Below are 6,000 nucleotides of genomic sequence, written 5' to 3' on the forward strand. Positions count from 1 at the left end.
TTATCTGAGTGGCTACAGTTGTTGCACTAGTGATTCTCTTTGAAATTTCCACTATAATTCCTGTCCACTTGAGCTATAAGAACTGACAGTGTCTTCAGTTGTCGTCATGACTCCTTAGGCACCGGGAGTGCAGTTAGGCTGTCAGGAAAGGAAGGCTTGGTAAGATAGTGTTTATTTTACAGAGTAATAATCTTTTCTCTGAATGTTGTTCTCAATTCTATTCCAGAAAGTGTCACTGCTAAATAAAACTTCATTTCAAGGAGAAAACATGTAATACACAGTCAGGATTCCATAGAGAGTTCATCCTGTTGGCTTCTAGTGGGCTTGAAATAAGAGATTAATGTGTAGTTATATAGAAATCTAGTAGGTTAAACTGGAGAGCGGGGCAGAGAGAGAGAGAGAGAGAGAGAATATGACTGTGAGAGAATACAGATCTCTTTTCCAGGTTTATACTTTCTCCACCATGAACCTGAGAAAATAGTCTGGCCTGTGTAAATAACAGCAGGCCTCACTGAGTTTCTGGTTTCTGTAGATGTTCTGGAGATAAATTGTATTGAAATTCTCATGATCATTACCATCTCTGCCTGTTAAGTAGATACTGGGGAAAACCTCTCTCTCCAAGGTAAAGGTAAATTAGAAATACAGAATGTGCAGGGAACCCCAGCCTGACCTACTGGCTGCTCCCTTTGAGGGCTTTTCTTGCTTTTCTTTCTGGTAGCTTTTCTCTCAGGTACCACTGAAGTGGCACCTTCCAACAACCTCTCTCTGTGACAGCACCTCTTGGTCTCGCTTCTTCTGATTGACTCTTATCGTAGGGGCCTCTCTTCAGCGGCTGTAGTTCTTCACGGTCCCTAGCAGTTCTCAGCTGCAGCCATTCCCCGTAGCAGCGTTAAGCAGATTTGACCCCAGGCCCCCTGCTTTCTCCTGTAGCAACATCATCTGATCTCAGCCTTGCTTTTCACCTCAGCTGTCACCAGTCACTTCCTGCCTGCTTTCCCACCTCAGTGGACTTATTCATACCAATATAGTTGTGGTTTTCCAAATACAACCCACTGTTCGATACCTGCTCCTTTTCATGTCAGCCCCCAACTTCGGTTCAAAGGTTACTTTTTCTGATTTCCCAGGTGGAATTAACCACTGTCTCCTTTTTGCCCCTCATCTGTACTCTAAACATCTATCATAACATCTATAATTCTTTGTTGCTTATGTCTCCCTTGAATGGAGCAGAAATGAGTTATCCCCACCAAGGCCTGCCCAAATTGCAAATTCTTGAGCAAAATAAATATTGTTGATCTTTTAAGCCACTAAATTTTGGAGTAGTTTGTTATGCAGTCATAGAAACTGAGTTAGATTTTGGTGTTTGGAGGTGGGGTGCCATGTAACAGAAACCTCAAAATGCAGCAGTGACTGAAGCTAAACTAGACAGGACTAGACAGTGGGCAGACGGTGGAGGACCTTGAGGAGATTGTTAGTGGAAACCTAATGGCTCTCAAGGAGGATGTGAATGTTTAAAGGAAAGTGAAAAAGTATCATTGGGAGCTGGAGAAAAGATCCTTGTTATGTAATAGCAGAAAGTTTAGCAACATTGTACTTATGGTAACGTGGAAAGTAGAAAACGGTTATAATGAATTGCATGAATTTGAAGGTGTTTTCTGGCTATTACTTGCTGCCTATAGTAAAATTGATAGGACACAGTGCTGTGGTATGAAGGCTTGTATCCCCCAAGATTCAAGTGTTAATGCCGAATGTGATGGTACTAGGAGATGGGGTCTTTGGGAGGCGCTTAGATCATAATGGTGGAGCCCTCATGAATGGGATTACTGCTTTTATAAAAGAGACCCCGCAGAGCTCCCTAACCCTTTCCACCATGAGAGAACACAGTGAGAAGTTGGCAGTCTGTAACCTGGAAGAGGGCTTTCACCAGAACCTAACCATGCTGGCACACTGATCTTGGACTTCCAGCCTTCAGAACTGTGAGAAATACATTTTTGTGGTTTATAAGCCACCAACTTTGGCATTTCGTTAATAGCAGTCCAACTGGACTAAGAAAGAGAAGCTAAGGAAAGAATTGTTAAATATAGAGGAAGCAGAACTTACTGAGTTTGAAAATAAAACTCATTTTTCCAGTTTCTCCAGATGGCAGACAATTTTCAAGTTAAGAAAAGTCTTATGGAAAGAGATCAAATCTAGAGTATTGTGAGAAAACATGGTTTAACTACAAAGCCAAGGGAGTGATTATAAAACTCCTAGTTAAGGCTGCAGGAGATTTAATGTCGTGCCTCACAAAGGCAAATAGTCCCTCTACGGATCTTGAGAACATGCCATGCCTGTTCTCACAGATGACTCACAGATCTTCTCTATTAAACGAAAAGGTCCTCTAAGAATTTTAAGAGAATTGTCCCTCAGGACCCTTATAGGAGCTCAAGGACCTATACCGAAATTTATGGGTGTGATTTTTGTCTAATGGAGTGGATTATAAATTGATTCACAAGAAATCTACACAGTTAAAAAAAGACTTTATTTTTTAGAGCAGTTTTGGGTTCACAACAAAATGCAACAGAAAGCACAGAGAGTTCCCACATAGCCCCTTGTCCCTCTCGGATACCAGAGTAGTACCTTTGGTAAAATTGATGAACCTACATTGACGCATCATTATCATGCCTGGTTCATAGTTTACATTAGGGTTCACTTTTGGTATATATTCTATAGGTTTGGACAAATGTATAATGACATATATCCACTATTATAGGCCTTAAAAATCCTTTGTGCTCTGCCTATTCCTCCATCCCTCCCCCAACTCCTAACAACCATTCATCTTTTTACTGCCTCCATAATTTTGCCTTTTCCAGAAGGTCATATAGTTGGAGTCATACAGTGTGTAACCTTTTCAGATTGGCTTCTTTCACTTATGCATTTAAGTTTCCTCCATGTCTTTTTATGGCTTGATAGCTCATTTCTTTTTAGCGCCGAATAATATTCCATTGTGTGAATGGTTTATCCATTCACCTACTGAAGGATATCTTGGTTATTTCCAAAGTTTGGCAGTTATGAATAAAGCTGCTATAAACATCTGTATGCAGGTTTTTGTGAGGACATAAGTCTTCAGCTTCTTTGGGTTAATACTAGGGAGGGTGATGGTTGGATCATATTGTAAGAATATGTATAATTTTGTGAGAAACTGCCAATTGTCTTCCAAAGTGGCTACATTGTTTTGCATTCCCACCATCTATGAATGAGAGCTTGTGTTACTCCATAGCCTCACCAGTATTTGGTGGTGTCAGTTTTCTAGATTTTGGCCATTCTCGTAGGTGTGTAGTGGTGTCTCGTTGTTTTAATTTGCATTTCCCTAATAAAGTATGCTGTTGAGCATCTTTTCATATGCTTATTTGCTGTCTGTATATCTACTTTGGTAGGTGTCTGTTCAGATCTTCTGCCCATTTTTAAATTGGGTTGTTCATTTTCTTACTGTTAAGTTTTCAGAATTTTTTGTATATTTTGATTGAACCCCTCCCAACATGATGGGCAGCCCACCTGTTGCTCTCTTCTCAAAGGCTCTGCTCTGTGGTTTCTTTCCAAAGGTGAGGAAAAGGAAGAGGAAATAACTTAGTTACAATACCATTGAGAAGAAAAATAATAGTTATTTTCAAGAAGTCTTTTTCAGAAGGATAGCTTTTCCAATAACATTTTAAAAAGAAAAAAAGAATTCTTTGTATATTTTAGGTAACAATCTTTTATCAGATATGTTTTTTACAAATATTTTCCCTGGTCTGTGGCTTGTCTTCTCAGTCTCTTGATCCACATAGTTTTTAAAATGATTATATCAGCTTGGATTGAAAGGCACAGAGACAGTACAAAATGAAAAGAGGGCTTTGGATCCCAACCTTCTATAGACAGGAAGCATGCTAAGAACATGGCTACTTAACATGAACCAACAACCCAGAGCTGGGAAGCCATGAGCCACAGTGAATCATTCCTGAGCAGTACAACTAAGCTGTAATAGAGGAGCTAGCAGCATGTGCCCAGCTGGGTTTAATTGACCAGTGACTGCTGTCTCCTTTCCCCCTTTTTGAATGGGAGTGTCTGTAGGTGTTATCCTATGACTGCTCTACCTTTGTGTATTCGTGTTTGTGGAGGCAGATAACTTATCTTTTTTTGTTTACAGCTCTTCAGATCAAGAGGAACTCTTCTCAAGGGGCTATATTTAAGGCACTATACTCAAGAAGTTCATCAATACCTGGACCTCAAACCTCAGCCTGATGTTACGGGTATCGGTGGGAGGGAATGAGTATATTTTGCATGTAGGAGGGATGTGAACTGCTGTGGCCAGAAGGTGGACTGTGGTATGTTATATTTTTGATGACTGGTCTCAGCAATATTTTTGGTCCCACATGCTGTTTTAGAAACTTGCCACTTCCCATCAAGAGACTGAGTTTACTTCCCCTGTCCTTGAACTTGGGCTGGACTTTGCACGGATTAGTAGAATTGGGGGAAGTGATACTGTATGACTTCCAAGGCTAGGTTCTAAAAGATGGTACTGCTTCTGCCTGCCTCTCTCAGGATGCTTACCTTTAGAATCTAGCCACCCGCTGTGGCGTGAGGAAGCCTAGGCCACATATTGAAGCCATGTGTAGGTATTCTGGCAACAGATTCTCATCTGACAGCATCAACCACCAGATTAGTGAATGAGGCTTTATATAATTGCAGTCCCCAGCCTTTGAGCCCTTCCAGCTGTTGCTGAGTGGAGCAGAGATGAGCAGTCCTGTCCAAGCCCTGTCCAAATTGCAGGTTCATGAACAAAAAAATATTGTTGCTTTAGGTCAATAAGATTTAGGGTAATTTTTAAATATAGTCTTAGTAACTGAAGTAATTAGAATGGTTTATAGTTTGGGGTTTATTTATTTTTTTATTTTGTATTTTTTGTGTGTGTGTGTGGTACGCGGGCCTCTCACTGTTGTGGCCTCTCCCGTTGCAGAGCACAGGCTCCGGACGTGCAGGCTCAGCGGCCATGGCTCACGGGCCCAGCCGCTCTGTGGCATGTGGGATCTTCCCGGACTGGGGCACGAACCCGTGTCCCCTGCATCGGTAGGCGGACTCTCAACCGCTGCGCCACCAGGGAAGCCCGGGTTTATTTTTTAATTAAGTTTTGGTAATAAAGTTATGCTGCCTTCATGAAATGAGACACATTTTATCTTTTTGTTTTGTATGGAATAGTTTAAATAATAGTGTAATTATTTGTTCCTTAACAGTTAGGTGGACTCAAATTGAAAGGTTTTTTGTTTGTCTTATTATCTAAAGTAATAGTCAACTTTCCAATCCCTTCTTTGGTAAGTAGTCAGTTTGGGTTTTTTACTTGGTTTACTTTGGTTTATTTGTATTTTCTAGGAAATCATACATTTCTTCTATTCCTAGTCTTGCTAATATTTGTTTTGTCTTACATTTTTAAGCAGGATCGTAAAGCGTTGTGTGTGTGTGTGTGTGTGTGTGTGTGTCTGTTTGTATCTTGTTAGTCTTTAAAACAACAGCTTTTGGAATTATTTATCAATTCTTCTACTATTTTCCTGTATCTGGTATAGATTATAGGTAGATTATATCTGTTATTTTTATCCATTCACTCCTCAAATTTTCTTTCAGTTAATTTTGTGCTTTTTTTAAAAAAAAAAACCCAAAACTTAGGATAAACATAATGTTTCTTGACTTTTATTCATTTGTCTTCATAATGAAAGGATTTAGGGACATAAATTTTTATCTAATTATGGCTTTTTCTGTGTTCCATAAATTTTTATGTATTTACCTTTTCATTAATTTCTAGAGTATGATTTTTCTCATTGATCAGGAGTTAATTTTCAAATCATTAAGATATTTCAAACCATTTAAAAATTATTTCTTATATTATTGAATTATCAGTGACTGTGAGTTATAATATATTTACTTTTAAATATTTCTTATGGTTTGCTTTGTGGAAATTTTTATAAATCTGTGAGCAAATTAAAGTGTAAATTG

The 6,000-nt window shown here is 39.2% G+C and overlaps 1 long non-coding RNA gene across 1 annotated transcript in view; it reads left to right on the forward strand.

The window, feature by feature from the left end:
• Positions 1 to 5,595, forward strand: part of LOC114905076 — a 35,810-nt gene extending 30,215 nt beyond the window's left edge. Inside the window, exon 3 of the long non-coding RNA XR_003796087.1 lies at positions 4,163 to 5,595. This is a non-coding gene — a long non-coding RNA (uncharacterized LOC114905076). The remainder of the gene's footprint in view (positions 1 to 4,162) is intronic.
• The last annotated feature ends 405 nt before the right edge of the window (positions 5,596 to 6,000 follow it).

This window comes from Monodon monoceros, unplaced genomic scaffold (genome assembly GCF_005190385.1).
Source record: "Monodon monoceros isolate NGI ecotype Baffin Bay Population unplaced genomic scaffold, NGI_Narwhal_1 Super_Scaffold_21, whole genome shotgun sequence".
Taxonomy (NCBI): Eukaryota; Metazoa; Chordata; class Mammalia; order Artiodactyla; family Monodontidae; genus Monodon; species Monodon monoceros.